Below are 17212 nucleotides of genomic sequence, written 5' to 3' on the forward strand. Positions count from 1 at the left end.
GACTATGTGGCCTAATTGAGACGGCGTCTGACTTCGGATCAGAAGATTAAGGGGTTGAGTCCCTTCATGGTCGAGTATGTTTAGCTTCTGTATTGAGACTGGCAAGAGTATTGTCGTTTATAAATTGGTGGCTCATTTCTCTCGAATAGTTGTCAATGAGGGGATTCTCATGGTACAGTAAGAGGGCATGTGGCCTAATGGAGAAGGTGTCTAACTTTGGATCAGAAGATTGAGGGTTTGAGTCCCTTCATCATCCAGGGTCTTGAGCTTTGGAAAAGATGTGCTCTTCCTCAACACACAGTGATCCTCTCGCATGGGATGTTTTGTTTTTATGTCCTCATTGTCAATTCCAGTGATTGCAGTCAATGACTATGTGGCCTAATGGCGAGGGTGTCTGTCTTCGGATCAGAAGATTAAGGGTTTGAGTCCCTTCATGGTCAAGGCTCTTTAGCTTTGAAAATGACAATTTGAAATACATTAAGACTATCCAAATGACTATGTGGCCTAATGGAGAAGGCGTCTGACTTCGGATCAGAAGATTGAGGGTTTGAGTCCTTTCATGGTCGAGGCTCTTTAGCTTTGAAAATGACAATTTGAAATACATTAAGACTATCCAAATGACTATGTGGTCTAATGGAGAAGGCGTCTGACCTCGGATCAGGAGATTGAGGGTTAAAGTCCCTTCATGGTCAAGGGTCTTTAGCTTCGGAAAAGATGTGCTCTTCCTCAACACACATGTCCTCATTGTCAATTCCAGTGATTACAGAAAATGACTTTGTGGCCTAATGGAGAAGGTGTCTGACTTCGGATCAGAAGATAAAGGGTTCGAGTCCCTTCATTGTCAAGCATGTTTAGTTTCTGTATTGAGACTGGCAATAGAGTTGTGTTTTTGAGTGGCTTATTTCTGTCATGATTGTCAATGCGGGGATTCTGATGGTACAATAAGTGGCCATGTGGCCTAATGGATAAGGTGTCTGACTTTGGATCAGAAGATTGAGGGATTGAGTCCCTTCATGGTCAATGCTCTTCAGCTTTGTAAATGACATTTTGCAATACATCAAGATGATGCAAGTGTCCATGTGGACAAGTGGAGAAGGCGTCTGACTTCGGATCAGAAGATTGAGGGTTCGAGTCCGTTCGTTGTCGGGCATGTTTCGTTTCTGTATTGAGACTGGCAATTGTATTGTGTTTTATATATTGGCATGGCTTATTTCTCTGTCATGATTGTCAATGAGGGAGTTCTGATGGTACAGTAAGTGGCCATGTGGCCTAATGGATAAGGTGTCTGACTTCGGATCGGAAGATTGAGGGTTCGAGTCCCTTCATGGTCAAGTATGTTCAGTTACTATATTGAGACTTGCAATTGTATTGTGTTTTACATATTGGCATGGCTGATTTCTATGTCATGATTGTCAATGAGGGGATTCTGATGGTACAGAATGTGGCCTAATGGATAAGGCGTCTGACTTCGGATCAGAAGATTGAGGGTTCGAGTCCCTACATGGTCAAGGGTTTTTAGCTTCGGAAAAGATGTGCTCTTCCTCAACACACAAAGATCTTCTCGCATGGGATGTTTTGTTTCTATGTCCTCATTGTCAATTCCAGTGATTACACTAAATGACTATGTGGCCTAATGGAGAAGGCGTCTGACTTCGGATCAGAAGATTGAGGGTTCGAGTTCCTTCATGGTCGAGCATGTTTAGTTTCTGTATTGAGACTGGCAAGAGTATTATCTTTTATAAATTGGTGGCTTATTTCTCTCTCATAGTTGTAAATGAGGGGATTCTCATGGCACAGTAAGAGGCCATATGGCCAAATGGAGAAGGTGTCTGACTTCGGATCAGAAGATTGAGGGTTCGAGTCCCTTCGTGGTCGAGGGTCTATAGGTTCGGAAATGGGAAAAGATGTGCTCTTCCTCAACATACAGAGATCTTCTCACATGGGATGTTTTGTTTCTATGTCCTCATTGTCAATTCCAGTGATTACAGGAAATGACGATGTGGCCTAATGGAGAAGGCACCTGACTTTGGATCAGAAGATTGAGGGTTTGAGTGCCTTCATGGTCGAGCATGTTTAGTTACTGTATTGAGACTGGCAATTGTATTGTGTTTTAGATATTGGCATGGCTTGTTTCTCTGTCATGATTGTCAATGCGGGGATTCTGATGGTACAACAAGTGGCCATGTGGCCTAATGGATAAGGCGTCTGACTTCGGATCAGAAGATTGAGGGTTCGAGTCCCTTCATCGTCAAGCATGTTTAGTTTCTGTATTGAGACTGACAATGGAGTTGTGTTTTACATATTGGCATGGCTTATTTGTCTGTCATGATTGTCAATGAGGGGGTTCTGATGGTACAATAAGTGTCCATGTGGCCTAATGGAGAAGGCGTCTGACTTCGGATCAGAAGATTGAGGGTTCGAGTCCCTTCATGGTCAAGGGTTTTTAGCTTCAGAAAAGATGTGCTCTTCCTCAACACACAAAGATCTACTCGCATGGGATGTTTTGTTTCTATGTCCTCATTGTTAATTCCAGTGTTTGGACTAATTGACGATGTGGCCTAATGGAGAAGGCGTCTTACTTCGGATCAGAAGATTGAGGGTTCGAGTCCCTTCATGGTCGAGCGTGTTTAGTTTCTGTATTGAGACTGGCAAGAGTATTGTGTATTATAGTCGTGGCTTATTTCTCTGTCCTCGTTGTCAACGAGGGGATTCTGATCATACAGTAAATGACTATGTGGCCTAATGGCGAAGGTGTCTGACTTCGGATCAGAAGTTTGAGGGTTCGAGTCCCTTCATGGTCAAGGGTTTTTAGCTTCGGAAAAGATGTGCTCTTCCTCAACACACACAGATCTTCTCGCATGGGATGTTTTGTTTCTATGTGCTCATTGTCAATTCCAGTGGTTACAGTAAACGACTATGTGGCCTAATGGAGAAGGCGCCTGACTTCGGATCAGAAGATTGAGGGTTCGAGTCCCTTCATGGTCGAGCATGTTTAGTTTCTGTATTGAGACTGGCAATAGAGTTGTGTTTTTTAGTGGCTTATTTCTATGTCATTATTGTCAATGAGGGGAAACTGATGGCACAACAAGTGTCCATGTGGCCTAATGGAGAAGGCGTCTGACTTCGGATCAGAAGATTGAGGGGTCGAGTGCCTTCACGGTCAAGGGTATTTAGCTTCAGAAAAGATGTGCTCATTCTCAACACACAAAGATCATCTCGCAAGGGATGTTTTGTTTCAATGTGCTCATTGTCAATTCCAGTGATGACAGTAAATGACTATGTGGCCTAATGGAGAAGGCACTTGACTTCGGATCAGAAGATTGAGGGTTTGAGTCCCTTAATGGTCGAGCATGCATATTTTCTGTATTGAGACTGGCAAGAGTATTGTGTATTATAGTCGTGGCTTATTTCTCTGTCCTCGTTGTCAATGAGGGGATTCTGACAGTACAACAAGTGGCCATGTGGCCTAATGGATAAGGCGTCTGACTTCGTATCAGAAGATTGAGGGTTCGAGTCCCTTCATGGTCAAGGGTTTTTAGCTTCGGAAAAGATGTGCTCTCGTTTCTGTATTGAGACTGGCAAGAGTATGACCTTTTATAAATTGGTGGCTTATTTCTCTCTCATAGTTGTCAATGAGGGGATTCTCATGGCACAATAAGAGGCCATATGGCCTAATGGAGAAGGTGTCTGACTTCGGATCAGAAGATTGAGGGTTCGAGTCCCTTCATGGTCAAGTATGTTTAGTTACTGTATTGAGACTCGCAATTGTATTGTGTTTTCCATATTGGCATGGCTTATTTCTCTGTCATGATTGTCAATGAGGGGATTCTGATGGTACAGTAAGTGGCCATGTGGCCTAATGGAGAAGTTGTCTGACTTCGGATCAGACGACTGAGGGGTCGAGTCCCTTCATGGTCGAGCATGTTTAGTTTCTGTATTGAGACTGGGAATCGTATTGTGTTTCACATATTGGCATGGCTTATTTCTCTGTCATGATTGTCAATGAGGGGATTCTGATGGTACAGTAAGTGCCCATGTGGCCTAATGGAGAAGTTGTCTGACTTTGGATCAGAAGATTGAGGGTTCGAGTCCCTTCATCGTCAAGGGTCATTATCTTCGGAAAAGATGTGCTCTTCCTCAACACACAGAGATCTTCTCGCATGGGATGTTTTGTTTCTATGTCCTCATTGTCAATTCCAGTAATTGCACTAAATGACTATGTGGCATAATGGAGAAGGCGTCTGACTTCGGATCAGAAGATCGAGGGTTCGAGTCCCTTCATGGTCGAGCGTGTTTAGTTTCTGTATTGAGACTGGCAAGAGTATTGTGTATTATAGTCGTGGCTTATTTCTCTGTCCTCGTTGTCAACGAGGGGATTCTGATCATACAGTAAGTGGCCATGTGGCCTAATGGAGAAGGCGTCTGACTTCGGATCAGAAGATTGAGGGTTCGAGTCCCTTCACCGTCAAGGGTTTTTAGCTTCAGAAAAGATCTGCTCTTTCTCAACACACAAAGATCATCTCGCATGGGATGTTTTGTTTCAATGTGCTCATTGTCAATTCCAGTGATTACAGTAAATGACTATGTGGCCTAATGGAGAAGGCGTCTGACTTCGGATAAGAAGGTTGCGGGTTCGAGTCCCTTCATGGTCGAGCATGTTTAGTTTCTGTATTGAGACTGGCAAGAGTATTGTGTATTATAGTCGTGGCTTATTTCTCTGTCCTCGTTGTCAACGAGGGGATTCTGATCATCCAGTAAGTGGCCGTGTGGCCTAATGGAGAAGGTGTCTGACTTCGGATCAGAAGATTGAGGGTTCGAGTCCCTTCATGGTCAAGTATGTTTAGTTACTGTATTGAGACTCGCAATTGTATTGTGTTTTACATATTGGCATGGCTGATTTCTCTGTCATGATTGTCAATGAGGGGATTCTGATGGTACAAAATGTGGCCTAATGGATAAGGCGTCTGACTTCGGATCAGACGATTGAGTGTTACAGTCCTTTCATAGTCGAGCATATTTAGTTTCTGTATTGAGACTGGCAAGAGAGTTGTGTTTTTTAGTGGCTTATTTCTATGTCATTATTGTCAATGAGGGGAATCTGATGGCACAACAAGTGTCCATGTGGCCTAATGGAGAAGGCGTCTGACTTCGGATCAGAAGATTGAGGGGTCGAGTCCCTTCACAGTCAAGGGTATTTAGCTTCAGAAAAGATGTGCTCATTCTCAACACACAAAGATCATCTCGCAAGGGATGTTTTGTTTCAATGTGCTCATTGTCAATTCCAGTGATGACAGTAAATGACTATGTGGCCTCATGGACAAGGCACTTGACTTCGGATCAGAAAATTGAGGGTTCGAGTCCCTTAATGGTCGAGCATGCTTATTTTCTGTATTGAGACTGGCAAGAGTATTGTGTATTATAGTCGTGGCTTATTTCTCTGTCCTCGTTGTCAACGAGGGGATTCTGATCATCCAGTAAGTGGCCGTGTGGCCTAATGGAGAAGGCGTCTGACTTCGGATCAGAAGATTGAGGGTTCGAGTCCCTTCATTGTCAAGATTGTTTAGTTTCTGTATTGAGACTGACAATGGAGTTGTGTTTTCTATATTGGCATGGCTTATTTCTCTGTCATGATTGTCAATGAGGGGATTCTGACAGTACAACAAGTGGCCATGTGGCCTAATGGATAAGGCGTCTGACTTCGAATCAGAAGATTGAGGGTTCGAGTCCCTTCATGGTCAAGGGTTTTTAGCTTCGGAAAAGATGTGCTCTTCCTCAAAACACAAAGATCTTCTCGCATGGGATGTTTTGTTTCCATGTCCTCATTGTCAATTCCAGTGATTACACTGAATGACTATGTGGCCTAATGGAGAAGGCGTCTGACTTCGGATCAGAAGATTGAGGGTTCGAGTCCCTTCATGGTCGAGCATGTTTCGTTTCTGTATTGAGACTGGCAAGAGTATTATCTTTTATAAATTGGTGGCTTATTTCTCTCTCATAGTTGTCAATGAGGGAATTCTCATGGCACAATAAGAGGCCGTATGGCCCAATGGAGAAGGTGTCTGACTTCGGATCAGAAGATTGAGGGTTCGAGTCCCTTCATGGTCAAGGGTCTTTAGCTTCGGAAATGGGAAAAGATGTGCTCTTCCTCAACATACAGAGATCTTCTCACATGGGATGTTTTGTTTCTATGTCCTCATTGTCAATTCCAGTGATTACAGTAAATGACGATGTGGCCTAATGGAGAAGGCACCTGACTTTGGATCAGAAGATTGAGGGTTCGAGTCCCTTCATGGTCGAGCATGTTGAGTTACTGTATTGAGACTGGCAATTGTATTGTGTTTTAGATATTGGCATGGCTTGTTTCTCTGTCATGATTGTCAAAGCGGGGATTCTGATAGTACACTAAGTGGCCATGTGGCCTAATGGATAAGGCGTCTGACTTCGGATCAGAAGATTGAGGGTTCGAGTCCCTTCATCGTCAAGCATGTTTAGTTTCTGTATTGAGACTGACAATGGAGTTGTGTTTTACATAATGGCATGGCTTATTTCTCTGTCATGATTGTCAATGAGGGGGTTCTGATGGTACAATAAGTGTCCATGTGGCCTAATGGAGAAGGCGTCTGACTTCGGATCAGAAACTTGAGGGTTTGAGTCCTTTCATGGTCAAGGCTCTTGAGATTTGAAAATGACAATTTACAAAACATCAACACGATGCAAATGACTATGTGGCCTAATTGAGAAGGTGTCTGACTTCGGATCAGAAGATTGATGGATCGAGTCCCTTCATGGTCGAGCATATTTAGTTTCTGTATTGAGACTGGCAATAGAGTTGTGTTTTTTAGTGGCTTATGTCCTTGCTGTCAATGAGGGGATTCTGATGGTACAACAAGTGTCCATGTGGCCTAATCGAGAAAAGGTCTGACTTCGGATCCGAAGATTGAGGGTTCGAGTCCCTTCATGGTCAAGGCTCTTTAGCTTTGGAAATGACAATTTGCAATACATCAAAACGATGTAAATGACTATGTGGCCTAATTGAGACGGCGTCTGACTTCGGATCAGAAGATTAAGGGGTTGAGTCCCTTCATGGTCGAGTATGTTTAGCTTCTGTATTGAGACTGGCAAGAGTATTGTCGTTTATAAATTGGTGGCTCATTTCTCTCGAATAGTTGTCAAGGAGGGGATTCTCATGGTACAGTAAGAGGGCATGTGGCCTAATGGAGAAGGTGTCTGACTTTGGATCAGAAGATTGAGGGTTTGAGTCCCTTCATCATCCAGGATCTTGAGCTTTGGAAAAGATGTGCTCTTCCTCAACACACAGTGATCCTCTCGCATGGGATGTTTTGTTTTTATGTCCTCATTGTCAATTCCAGTGATTGCAGTCAATGACTATGTGGCCTAATGGCGAGGGTGTCTGTCTTCGGATCAGAAGATTAAGGGTTTGAGTCCCTTCATGGTCAAGGCTCTTTAGCTTTGAAAATGACAATTTGAAATACATTAAGACTATCCAAATGACTATGTGGCCTAATGGAGAAGGCGTCTGACTTCGGATCAGAAGATTGAGGGTTTGAGTCCTTTCATGGTCGAGGCTCTTTTGCTTTGAAAATGACAATTTGAAATACATTAAGAATATCCAAATGACTATGTGGTCTAATGGAGAAGGCGTCTGACCTCGGATCAGGAGATTGAGGGTTCAAGTCCCTTCATGGTCAAGGGTCTTTAGCTTCGGAAAAGATGTGCTCTTCCTCAACACACATGTCCTCATTGTCAATTCCAGTGATTACAGAAAATGACTTTGTGGCCTAATGGAGAAGGTGTCTGACTTCGGATCAGAAGATAAAGGGTTCGAGTCCCTTCATTGTCAAGCATGTTTAGTTTCTGTATTGAGACTGGCAATAGAGTTGTGTTTTTGAGTGGCTTATTTCTGTCATGATTGTCAATGCGGGGATTCTGATGGTACAATAAGCAGCCATGTGGCCTAATGGATAAGGTGTCTGACTTTGGATCAGAAGATTGAGGGATTGAGTCCCTTCATGGTCAAGGCTCTTCAGCTTTGTAAATGACATTTTGCAATACATCAAGATGATGCAAGTGTCCATGTGGACAAGTGGAGAAGGCGTCTGACTTCGGATCAGAAGATTGAGGGTTCGAGTCCGTTCGTTGTCGGGCATGTTTCGTTTCTGTATTGAGACTGGCAATTGTATTGTGTTTTATATATTGGCATGGCTTATTTCTCTGTCATGATTGTCAATGAGGGAGTTCTGATGGTACAGTAAGTGGCCATGTGGCCTAATGGATAAGGTGTCTGACTTCGGATCGGAAGATTGAGGGTTCGAGTCCCTTCATGGTCAAGTATGTTCAGTTACTATATTGAGACTTGCAATTGTATTGTGTTTTACATATTGGCATGGCTGATTTCTATGTCATGATTGTCAATGAGGGGATTCTGATGGTACAGGAATGTGGCCTAATGGATAAGGCGTCTGACTTCGGATCAGAAGATTGAGGGTTCGAGTCCCTACATGGTCAAGGGTTTTTAGCTTCGGAAAAGATGTGCTCTTCCTCAACACACAAAGATCTTCTCGCATGGGATGTTTTGTTTCTATGTCCTCATTGTCAATTCCAGTGACTTACACTAAATGACTATGTGGCCTAATGGAGAAGGCGTCTGACTTCGGATCAGAAGATTGAGGGTTCGAGTCCCTTCATGGTCGAGCATGTTTAGTTTCTGTATTGAGACTGGCAAGAGTATTATCTTTTATAAATTGGTGGCTTATTTCTCTCTCATAGTTGTCAATGAGGGGATTCTCATGGCACAAGTAAGAGGCCATATGGCCAAATGGAGAAGGTGTCTGACTTCGGATCAGAAGTTTGAGGGTTGGAGTCCCTTCATGGTCGAGGGTCTTTAGCTTCGGAAATGGGAAAAGATGTGCTCTTCCTCAACATACAGAGATCTTCTCACATGGGATGTTTTGTTTCTATGTCCTCATTGTCAATTCCAGTGATTACAGGTAATGACGATGTGGCCTAGTGGAGAAGGCACCTGACTTCGGATCAGAAGATTGAGGGTTCGAGTCCCTTCATGGTCAAGTATGTTTAGTTACTGTATTGAGACTCGCAATTGTATTGTGTTTTCCATATTGGCATGGCTTATTTCTCTGTCATGATTGTCAATGAGGGGATTCTGATGGTACAGTAAGTGGCCATGTGGCCTAATGGATAAGGCGTCTGACTTCGGATCAGAAGATTGAGGGTTCGAGTCCCTTCATGGTCAAGTATGTTTAGTTACTGTATTGAGACTCGCAATTGTATTGTGTTTTCCATATTGGCATGGCTTATTTCTCTGTCATGATTGTCAATGAGGGGATTCTGATGGCACAACAAGTGTCCATGTGGCCCAATGGAGAAGGCGTCTGACTTTGGATCAGAAGATTGAGGGTTCGAGTCCCTTTGTGGTCGAGCATGTTTATTTTCTGTTTTGAGACTGGCAATTGTATTGTGTTTTATATATTGGCATGGGGCGGCGCGGTGGCCGACTGGTTAGAGCGTCAGCCTCACAGTTCTGAGGACCCGGGTTAAATCCCGGGCCCCGCCTGTGTGGAGTTTGCATGTTCTCCCCGTGTCTGCGTGGGTTTTCTCCGGGCACTCCGGTTTCCTCCCACATCCCAAAAACATGTATAAATTGGAGACTCTAAATTGCCCGTAGGCATGACTGTGAGTGCGAATGGTTGTTTGTTTCTATGTGCCCTGCGATTGGCTGGCAACCAGTTCAGGGTGTACCCCGCCTCCTGCCCGATGACAGCTGGGATAGGCTCCAGCACACCTGCGACCCCAGTGAGGAAAAGCGGCTCAGAAAATGGATGGATATTGGCATGGCTCATTTCTCTGTCATGATTGTCAATGAGGGGATTCTGATTGTACAATAAGTGGCCATGTGGCCTAATGGATAAGGCGCCTGACTTCGGATCAGAAGATTGAGGGTTCGAGTCCGTTCATTGTCAAGGCTCTTTAGCTTTAAAAATGACAATTTGAAAGACATTAAGACTATGCAAATGACTATGTGGTTTAATGGAGAAGGAGTCTGACTTTGGATCAGAAGATTGAGGGTTCGAGTCCCTTCACGGTCAAGGGTTTTCAGCTTCGGAAAAGATGTGCTCTTCCTCAACACACAAAGATCTTCAGGCATGGGATGTTTTGTTTCTGTGTCCTCATTGTCAATTCCAGCGATTACAGTAAATGACTATGTTGCCAAATGGAGACGGTGTCTGACTTCGGATCAGAAGTTTGAGGGTACGAGTCCCTTCATGGTCAAGCATGTTTAGTTTCAGGATTGAGACTGGCAATAGAGTTGTGTTTTTTAGTGGCTTATTTCTATGTCATTAATGTCAATGAGGGGATTCTGATGGCACAACAAGTGTCCATGTGGCCTAATGGAGAAGGCGTCTGACTTCGAATCAGACGATTGAGGGTTCGAGTCCCTTCATGGTCGAGCATGTTTAGTTTCTGTATTGAGACTGGGAATTGTATTGTGTTTCACATATTGGCATGGTTGATTTCTCTGTCATGATTGTCAATGAGGGGATTCTGATGGTACAGTAAGTGGCCATGTGGCCTAATGGAGAAGTTGTCTGACTTTGAATCAGAAGATTGCGGGTTCGAGTCCCTTCATCGTCAAGGGTCATTAGCTTCGGAAAAGATGTGCTCTTCCTCAACACACAGAGATCTTCTCGCATGGGATGTTTTGTTTCTATGTCCTCATTGTCAATTCCAGTAACTGCACTAAATGACTATGTGGCCTAATGGAGAAGGCGCCTGACTTCGGATCAGAAGATTGAGGGTTCGAGTCCCTTCACGGTCAAGGGTATTTAGCTTCAGAAAAGATCTGCTCTTTCCCAACACACAAAGATCATCTAGCATGGGATGTTTTGTTTCAATGTGCTCATTGTCAATTCCAGTGATTACAGTAAATGACTATGTGGCCTAATGGAGAAGGCGTCTGACTTCGGATCAGAAGATTGCGGGTTCGAGTCCCTTAATGGTCGAGCATGTTTAGTTTCTTTATTGAGACTGGCAAGAGTGTTATCTTTTATAAATTGGTGGCTTATTTCTCTCTCATAGTTGTCAATGAGGGGATTCTCATGACACAATAAGAGGCCATATGGCCTAATGGAGAAGGTGTCTGACTTCGGATCAGAAGATTGAGGGTTCAAGTCCCTTCTTGGTCGATGGTCTTGAGCTTCGGAAAATGGAAAAGATGTGCTCTTCCTCAGCATCCAGAGATCTTCTCACATGGGATGTTTTGTTTCTATGTCCTCATTGTCAATTCCAGTGATTACAGGAAACGACAATGTGGCCTAATGGAGAAGGCACCTGACTTCGGATCAGACGATTGAGGGTTCGAGTCCCTTCATGGTCGAGCATGTTTAGTTACTGTATTGAGACTGGCAATTGTATTGTGTTTTATATATTGGCATGGCTTATTTCTCTGTCATGATTGTCAATGCGGGGATTCTGATGGTACAATAAGTGGCCATGTGGCCTAATGGATAAGGTGTCTGACTTCGGATCAGAAGATTGAGGGTTCGAGTCCCTTCATCGTCAAGCATGTTTAGTTTCTGTATTGAGACTGACAATGGAGTTGTGTTTTATATATTGGCATGGCTTATTTCTCTGTCATAATTGTCAATGAGGGGGTTCTGATGGTACAATAGGTGTCCATGTGGCCTACTTGAGAAGGTGTCTGACTTTGGATCAGAAGATTGAGGGATCGAGTCCCTTCATTGTCGAGCATATTTAGTTTCTGTATTGAGACTGGCAAAAGAGTTGTGTATTTTAGTGGCTTATTTCTATGTCCTTGTTGTCAATGAGGGGATTCTGATGGTACAACAAGTGTCCTTGTGGCCTAATGGAGAAGGTGTCTGACTTCGGATCAGAAGATTGAGGGTTTGAGTCCCTTCATGGTCAAGGCTCTTTAGCTTTGAAAATGACAATTTGAAATACATTAAGACTATCCAAATGACTATGTGGTCTAATGGAGAAGGCGTCTGACCTTGGATCAGAAGATTGAGGGTTCAAGTCCCTTCATGGTCAAGGGTCTTTAGCTTTGGAAAAGATGTGCTCTTCCTCAACACACATGTCCTCATTGTCAATTCCAGTGATCCCAGTGATTACAGTAAATGACTATGTGGGCTAATGGAGAAGGTGTCTGACTTCGGATCAGAAGATAAAGGGTTCGAGTCCCTTCATTGTCAAGTATCTTTAGTTTCTGTATTGAGACTGGCAATAGAGTTGTGTTTTTGAGTGGCTTATTTCTGTCATGATTGTCAATGCGGGGATTCTGATGGTACAATAAGTGGCCATGTGGCCTAATGGATAAGGCATCTGACTTCGGATCAGAAGATTGAGGGATCGAGTCCCTTCATGGTCAAGGCTCTTCAGCTTTGTAAATGACATTTTGCAATACATCAAGATGATGCAAGTGTCCATGTGGACTAGTGGAGAAGGCGTCTGACTTCGGATCAGAAGATTGAGGGTTCGAGTCCGGTCGTTGTCGGGTATGTTTCGTTTCTGTATTGAGACTGGCAATTGTATTGTGTTTTATATATTGGCATGGCTTATTTCTCTGTCATGATTGTCAATGCGGGGATTCTGATGGTACAATAAGTGGCCATGTGGCCTAATGGATAAGGCATCTGACTTCGGATCAGAAGATTGAGGGATCGAGTCCCTTCATGGTCAAGGCTCTTCAGCTTTGGAAATGACAATTTACAATACATCAACACGATGCAAATGACTATGTGGCCTAATTGAGAAGGCGTCTGACTTCGGATCAGAAGATTGAGGGTGACCGTCCTTTCATGGTCGAGGCTCTTTAGCTTTCAAAATGACAATTTGAAATACATTAAGACTATACAAAAGACTATGTGGCCTAATGGAGAAGGCGTCTGCCTTCGGATCAGAAGATTGAGGGTTCAAGTCCCTTCACGGTCAAGGGTTTTCAGCTTCGGAAAAGATGTGCTCTTCCTCAACGCACAAAGATCTTCAGGCATGGGATGTTTTGTTTCTATGTCCTCATTGTCAATTCCAGCGATGACAGTAAATGACTACGTGGCCTAATGGAGAAGGTGTCTGACTTCGGATCAGAAGTTTGAGGGTACGAGTCCCTTCATGGTCAAGCATGTTTAGTTTCTGTATTGAGACTGGCAATAGAGTTGTGTTTTTTAGTGGCTTATTTCTATGTCATTATTGTCAATGAGGGGAATCTGATGGCACAATAAGTGTCCATGTGGGCTAATGGAGAAGGCGTCTGACTTAAGATCAGAAGATTGAGGGATCGAGTCCTTTCTTGGTCAAGGCTCTTGAGCTTTGGAAATGACAATTTACAATACATCAACACGATGCAAATGACTATGTGGCCTAATTGAGAAGGCGTCTGACTTCGGATCAGAAGATTGAGGGTGACCGTCCTTTCATGGTCGAGGCTCTTTAGCTTTCAAAATGACAATTTGAAATACATTAAGACTATACAAAAGACTATGTGGCCTAATGGAGAAGGCGTCTGCCTTCGGATCAGAAGATTGAGGGTTCGAGTCCCTTCACAGTCAAGGGTTTTCAGCTTCGGAAAAGATGTGCTCTTCCTCAACGCACAAAGATCTTCAGGCATGGGATGTTTTGTTTCTATGTCCTCATTGTCAATTCCAGCGATGACAGTAAATGACTACATGGCCTAATGGAGAAGGTGTCTGACTTCGGATCAGAAGTTTGAGGGTACGAGTCCCTTCATGGTCAAGCATGTTTAGTTTCTGTATTGAGACTGGCAATAGAGTTGTGTTTTTTAGTGGCTTATTTCTATGTCATTATTGTCAATGAGGGGAATCTGATGGCACAATAAGTGTCCATGTGGCCTAATGCAGAAGGCATCTGACTTCGGATCAGAAGATTGAGGGTTCGAGTCCCTTCATGGTCGAGCATGTTTAGTTTCTGACTGGCAATAGTATTGTGTTTTATAGTCGTGGCTTATTTCTATGTCCTCGTTGTCAACGAGGGGATTCTGATCATACAGTAAGTGTCCATGTGGCCTAATGGAGAAGGCGTCTGACTTCGGATCAAAAGATTGAGGGTTCGAGTGCCTTCACGGTCAAGGGTATTTAGCTTCAGAAAAGATGTGCTCATTCTCAACACACAAAGATCATCTCGCATGGGATGTTTTGTTTCAATGTGCTCATTGTCAATTCCAGTGACGACAGTAAATGACTATGTGGCCTAATGGAGAAGGCACTTGACTTCGGATCAGAAGATTGAGGGTTCGAGTCCCTTAATGGTCGAGCATGCTTATTTTCTGTATTGAGACTGGCAAGAGTATTGTGTTTTACATATTGGCATGGCTGATTTCTCTGTCATGATTGTCAATGAGGGGATTCTGATAGTACAAAATGTGGCCGAATGGATAAGGCGTCTGACTTCGGATCAGAAGATTGAGGGTGAGAGTCCTTTCATGGTCGAGGCTCTTTAGCTGTCAAAATGACAATTTGAAATACATTAAAACTGTCCAAATGACTATGTGGCCTAATGAAGGAGGCGTCTGACTTCGGATCAGAAGATTGAGGGTTCGAGTTCCTTCATGGTCGAGCATGTTTAGTTTCTGTATTGAGACTGGCAAGAGAGTTGTGTATTATAGTCGTGCCTTATTTCTCTGTCCTCGTTGTCAACGAGGGGATTCTGATCATACAGTAAATGACTATGTGGCCTAATGGGGAAGGTGTCTGACTTCGGATCAGAAGCTTGAGGGTTCGAGTCCCTTCATGGTCAAGGGTTTTTAGCTTCGGAAAAGATGTGCTCTTCCTCAACACACACAGATCTTCTCGCATGGGATGTTTTGTTTCTATGTGCTCATTGTCAATTCCAGTGATTACAGTAAATGACTATGTGGCCTAATGGAGAAGGCGCCTCACTTCGGATCAGAAGATTGAGGGTTTGAGTCCCTTCATGGTCGAGCATGTTTAGTTTCTGTATTGAGACTGGCAAGAGTATGATCTTTTATAAATTGGTGGCTTATTTCTCTCTCATAGTTGTCAATGAGGGGATTCTCATGGCAAAATAAGAGGCCATATGGCCTAATGGAAAAGGTGTCTGACTTCGGATCAGAAGATTGAGGGTTACAGTCCTTTCATAGTCGAGCATATTTAGTTTCTGGATTGAGACTGGCAATAGAGTTGTGTTTTTTGGTGGCTTATTTCTATGTCCTTGTTGTCAATGAGGGGATTCTGATGGTACAACAAGTGTCCATGTGGCCTAATGGAGAAGACGTCTGACTTCGGATCAGAAGATTGAGGGTTTGAGTCCTTTCATGGTCAAGGTTCTTGAGCTTTGGATATGACAATTTACAATACACCAACACGATGCAAACGACTAGGTGGCCGAATTGAGAAGGCGTCTGACTTCGGATCAGAAGATTGAGGGTTTGAGTCCTTTCATGGTCGAGGCTCTTTAGCTTTCAAAATGACAATTTGAAATACATTAAGACTATACAAAAGACTATGTGGCCTAATGGAGAAGGCGTCTGACTTCGGATCAGAAGATAAAGGGTTTGAGTCCCTTCATGGTGAAGACTGTTTAGCTTTGCAAATGATAATTTGAAATACATTAAGACTATGCAAATGACGATGTGGCCAAATTGAGAATGCGTCTTACTTCGGATCAGAAGATTGAGGGTTCGAGTCCCTTCATAGTCGAGCATGTTAAGTTACTGTATTGCGACTGGCAATTGTATTGTGTTTTATATATTGGCATGGCTTATTTCTCTGTCATGATTGTCAATGCGGGGATTCTTATGGTACAATAAGTGGCCATGTGGCCTAATGGAGAAGGCGTCTGACTTCGAATCAGAAGATTGAGGTTCGAGTCCCTTCATGGTCAAGCATGTTTAGTTTCTGTATTGAGACTGGCAATAGAGTTGTGTTTTTTAGTGGCTTATTTCTATGTCATTATTGTCAATGAGGGGAAACTGATGGCACAACAAGTGTCCATGTGGCCTAATGGAGAAGGCGTCTGACTTCGGATCAGAAGATTGAGGGGTCGAATACCTTCACGGTCAAGGGTATTTAGCTTCAGAAAAAATGTGCTCATTCTCAACACACAAAGATCATCTCGCAAGGGATGTTTTGTTTCAATGTGCTCATTGTCAATTCCAGTGATGACGGTAAATGACTATGTGGCCTAATGGAGAAGGCACTTGACTTCGGATCAGAAGATTGAGGGTTCGAGTCCCTTAATGGTCGAGCATGCTTATTTTCTGTATTGAGACTGGCAAGAGTATTGTGTATTATAGTCGTGGCTTATTTCTCTGTCCTCGTTGTCAATGAGGGGATTCTGACAGTACAACAAGTGGCCATGTGGCCTAATGGATAAGGCGTCTGACTTCGTATCAGAAGATTGAGGGTTCGAGTCCCTTCATGGTCAAGGGTTTTTAGCTTCGGAAAAGATGTGCTCTTCCTCAAAACACAAAGATCTTCTCGCATGGGATGTTTTGTTTCCATGTCCTCATTGTCAATTCCAGTGATTACACTGAATGACTATGTGGCCTAATGGAGAAGGTGTCTGACTTCGGATCAGAAGATTGAGGGTTCGAGTCCCTTCATGGTCGAGCATGTTTCGTTTCTGTATTGAGACTGGCAAGAGTATGATCTTTTATAAATTGGTGGCTTATTCCTCTCTCATAGTTGTCAATGAGGGGATTCTCATGGCACACTAAGAGGCCATATGACCTAATGGAGAAGGTGTCTGACTTCGGATCAGAAGATTGAGGGTTCGAGTCCCTTCATGGTCAAGTATGTTTAGTTACTGTATTGAGACTCGCAATTGTATTGTGTTTTACATATTGGCATGGCTGATTTCTCTGTCACGATTGTCAATGAGGGGATTCTGATGGTACACAATGTGGCCTAAAGGATAAGGCGTCTGACTTCGGATCAGAAGATTGAGGGTTACAGTCCTGTCATAGTCGAGCATGTTTAGTTTCTGTATTGAGACTCGCAATTGTATTGTGTTTTACATATTGGCATGGCTGATTCTCTCTGTCATTCTCTCTGTCACGATTGTCAATGAGGGGATTCTGTTGGTACAGAATGTGGCCTAATGGATAAGGCGTCTGACTTCGGATCAGAAGATTGAGGGTTCGAGTCCCTACATGGTCAAGGGTTTTTAGCTTCGGAAAAGA

At 43.4% G+C, this 17212-nt stretch overlaps 32 non-coding genes across 32 annotated transcripts; all 32 read left to right on the forward strand.

Annotated features, from left to right (window-relative positions):
* Positions 1 to 947: 947 nt before the first annotated feature.
* Positions 948 to 1020, forward strand: trnaq-uug (transfer RNA glutamine (anticodon UUG)). The gene has a single exon. It is a non-coding gene; the product is annotated as a tRNA-Gln (tRNA).
* A 238-nt stretch (positions 1021 to 1258) lies between these two features.
* On the forward strand, positions 1259 to 1331 carry trnar-ucg (transfer RNA arginine (anticodon UCG)). The gene has a single exon. It is a non-coding gene; the product is annotated as a tRNA-Arg (tRNA).
* A 288-nt stretch (positions 1332 to 1619) lies between these two features.
* Positions 1620 to 1692, forward strand: trnar-ucg (transfer RNA arginine (anticodon UCG)). Its single transcript has one exon. It is a non-coding gene; the product is annotated as a tRNA-Arg (tRNA).
* Positions 1693 to 2178: 486 nt separating this feature from the next.
* trnar-ucg (transfer RNA arginine (anticodon UCG)) lies at positions 2179 to 2251 on the forward strand. The gene has a single exon. It is a non-coding gene; the product is annotated as a tRNA-Arg (tRNA).
* A 112-nt stretch (positions 2252 to 2363) lies between these two features.
* On the forward strand, positions 2364 to 2436 carry trnar-ucg (transfer RNA arginine (anticodon UCG)). Its single transcript has one exon. It is a non-coding gene; the product is annotated as a tRNA-Arg (tRNA).
* Positions 2437 to 2728: 292 nt separating this feature from the next.
* On the forward strand, positions 2729 to 2801 carry trnar-ucg (transfer RNA arginine (anticodon UCG)). Its single transcript has one exon. It is a non-coding gene; the product is annotated as a tRNA-Arg (tRNA).
* A 111-nt stretch (positions 2802 to 2912) lies between these two features.
* Positions 2913 to 2985, forward strand: trnar-ucg (transfer RNA arginine (anticodon UCG)). The gene has a single exon. It is a non-coding gene; the product is annotated as a tRNA-Arg (tRNA).
* A 470-nt stretch (positions 2986 to 3455) lies between these two features.
* trnar-ucg (transfer RNA arginine (anticodon UCG)) lies at positions 3456 to 3528 on the forward strand. The gene has a single exon. It is a non-coding gene; the product is annotated as a tRNA-Arg (tRNA).
* A 132-nt stretch (positions 3529 to 3660) lies between these two features.
* On the forward strand, positions 3661 to 3733 carry trnar-ucg (transfer RNA arginine (anticodon UCG)). The gene has a single exon. It is a non-coding gene; the product is annotated as a tRNA-Arg (tRNA).
* A 481-nt stretch (positions 3734 to 4214) lies between these two features.
* On the forward strand, positions 4215 to 4287 carry trnar-ucg (transfer RNA arginine (anticodon UCG)). The gene has a single exon. It is a non-coding gene; the product is annotated as a tRNA-Arg (tRNA).
* Positions 4288 to 4395: 108 nt separating this feature from the next.
* Positions 4396 to 4468, forward strand: trnar-ucg (transfer RNA arginine (anticodon UCG)). Its single transcript has one exon. It is a non-coding gene; the product is annotated as a tRNA-Arg (tRNA).
* Positions 4469 to 4760: 292 nt separating this feature from the next.
* Positions 4761 to 4833, forward strand: trnar-ucg (transfer RNA arginine (anticodon UCG)). The gene has a single exon. It is a non-coding gene; the product is annotated as a tRNA-Arg (tRNA).
* A 647-nt stretch (positions 4834 to 5480) lies between these two features.
* On the forward strand, positions 5481 to 5553 carry trnar-ucg (transfer RNA arginine (anticodon UCG)). The gene has a single exon. It is a non-coding gene; the product is annotated as a tRNA-Arg (tRNA).
* Positions 5554 to 5665: 112 nt separating this feature from the next.
* On the forward strand, positions 5666 to 5738 carry trnar-ucg (transfer RNA arginine (anticodon UCG)). The gene has a single exon. It is a non-coding gene; the product is annotated as a tRNA-Arg (tRNA).
* A 111-nt stretch (positions 5739 to 5849) lies between these two features.
* On the forward strand, positions 5850 to 5922 carry trnar-ucg (transfer RNA arginine (anticodon UCG)). The gene has a single exon. It is a non-coding gene; the product is annotated as a tRNA-Arg (tRNA).
* Positions 5923 to 6032: 110 nt separating this feature from the next.
* On the forward strand, positions 6033 to 6105 carry trnar-ucg (transfer RNA arginine (anticodon UCG)). The gene has a single exon. It is a non-coding gene; the product is annotated as a tRNA-Arg (tRNA).
* A 303-nt stretch (positions 6106 to 6408) lies between these two features.
* On the forward strand, positions 6409 to 6481 carry trnar-ucg (transfer RNA arginine (anticodon UCG)). Its single transcript has one exon. It is a non-coding gene; the product is annotated as a tRNA-Arg (tRNA).
* Positions 6482 to 8275: 1794 nt separating this feature from the next.
* Positions 8276 to 8348, forward strand: trnar-ucg (transfer RNA arginine (anticodon UCG)). The gene has a single exon. It is a non-coding gene; the product is annotated as a tRNA-Arg (tRNA).
* A 290-nt stretch (positions 8349 to 8638) lies between these two features.
* trnar-ucg (transfer RNA arginine (anticodon UCG)) lies at positions 8639 to 8711 on the forward strand. The gene has a single exon. It is a non-coding gene; the product is annotated as a tRNA-Arg (tRNA).
* Positions 8712 to 9013: 302 nt separating this feature from the next.
* On the forward strand, positions 9014 to 9086 carry trnar-ucg (transfer RNA arginine (anticodon UCG)). The gene has a single exon. It is a non-coding gene; the product is annotated as a tRNA-Arg (tRNA).
* A 112-nt stretch (positions 9087 to 9198) lies between these two features.
* trnar-ucg (transfer RNA arginine (anticodon UCG)) lies at positions 9199 to 9271 on the forward strand. Its single transcript has one exon. It is a non-coding gene; the product is annotated as a tRNA-Arg (tRNA).
* Positions 9272 to 9383: 112 nt separating this feature from the next.
* trnaq-uug (transfer RNA glutamine (anticodon UUG)) lies at positions 9384 to 9456 on the forward strand. The gene has a single exon. It is a non-coding gene; the product is annotated as a tRNA-Gln (tRNA).
* Positions 9457 to 10413: 957 nt separating this feature from the next.
* Positions 10414 to 10486, forward strand: trnar-ucg (transfer RNA arginine (anticodon UCG)). Its single transcript has one exon. It is a non-coding gene; the product is annotated as a tRNA-Arg (tRNA).
* A 296-nt stretch (positions 10487 to 10782) lies between these two features.
* trnar-ucg (transfer RNA arginine (anticodon UCG)) lies at positions 10783 to 10855 on the forward strand. Its single transcript has one exon. It is a non-coding gene; the product is annotated as a tRNA-Arg (tRNA).
* A 670-nt stretch (positions 10856 to 11525) lies between these two features.
* trnar-ucg (transfer RNA arginine (anticodon UCG)) lies at positions 11526 to 11598 on the forward strand. Its single transcript has one exon. It is a non-coding gene; the product is annotated as a tRNA-Arg (tRNA).
* Positions 11599 to 12014: 416 nt separating this feature from the next.
* trnaq-uug (transfer RNA glutamine (anticodon UUG)) lies at positions 12015 to 12087 on the forward strand. Its single transcript has one exon. It is a non-coding gene; the product is annotated as a tRNA-Gln (tRNA).
* Positions 12088 to 12351: 264 nt separating this feature from the next.
* On the forward strand, positions 12352 to 12424 carry trnar-ucg (transfer RNA arginine (anticodon UCG)). Its single transcript has one exon. It is a non-coding gene; the product is annotated as a tRNA-Arg (tRNA).
* Positions 12425 to 12662: 238 nt separating this feature from the next.
* trnar-ucg (transfer RNA arginine (anticodon UCG)) lies at positions 12663 to 12735 on the forward strand. The gene has a single exon. It is a non-coding gene; the product is annotated as a tRNA-Arg (tRNA).
* A 1997-nt stretch (positions 12736 to 14732) lies between these two features.
* On the forward strand, positions 14733 to 14805 carry trnar-ucg (transfer RNA arginine (anticodon UCG)). The gene has a single exon. It is a non-coding gene; the product is annotated as a tRNA-Arg (tRNA).
* A 1577-nt stretch (positions 14806 to 16382) lies between these two features.
* trnar-ucg (transfer RNA arginine (anticodon UCG)) lies at positions 16383 to 16455 on the forward strand. The gene has a single exon. It is a non-coding gene; the product is annotated as a tRNA-Arg (tRNA).
* Positions 16456 to 16566: 111 nt separating this feature from the next.
* trnar-ucg (transfer RNA arginine (anticodon UCG)) lies at positions 16567 to 16639 on the forward strand. The gene has a single exon. It is a non-coding gene; the product is annotated as a tRNA-Arg (tRNA).
* Positions 16640 to 16749: 110 nt separating this feature from the next.
* On the forward strand, positions 16750 to 16822 carry trnar-ucg (transfer RNA arginine (anticodon UCG)). The gene has a single exon. It is a non-coding gene; the product is annotated as a tRNA-Arg (tRNA).
* The last annotated feature ends 390 nt before the right edge of the window (positions 16823 to 17212 follow it).

Source organism: Phycodurus eques, chromosome 7 (genome assembly GCF_024500275.1).
Source record: "Phycodurus eques isolate BA_2022a chromosome 7, UOR_Pequ_1.1, whole genome shotgun sequence".
In the NCBI taxonomy this organism is placed as follows: domain Eukaryota; kingdom Metazoa; phylum Chordata; class Actinopteri; order Syngnathiformes; family Syngnathidae; genus Phycodurus; species Phycodurus eques.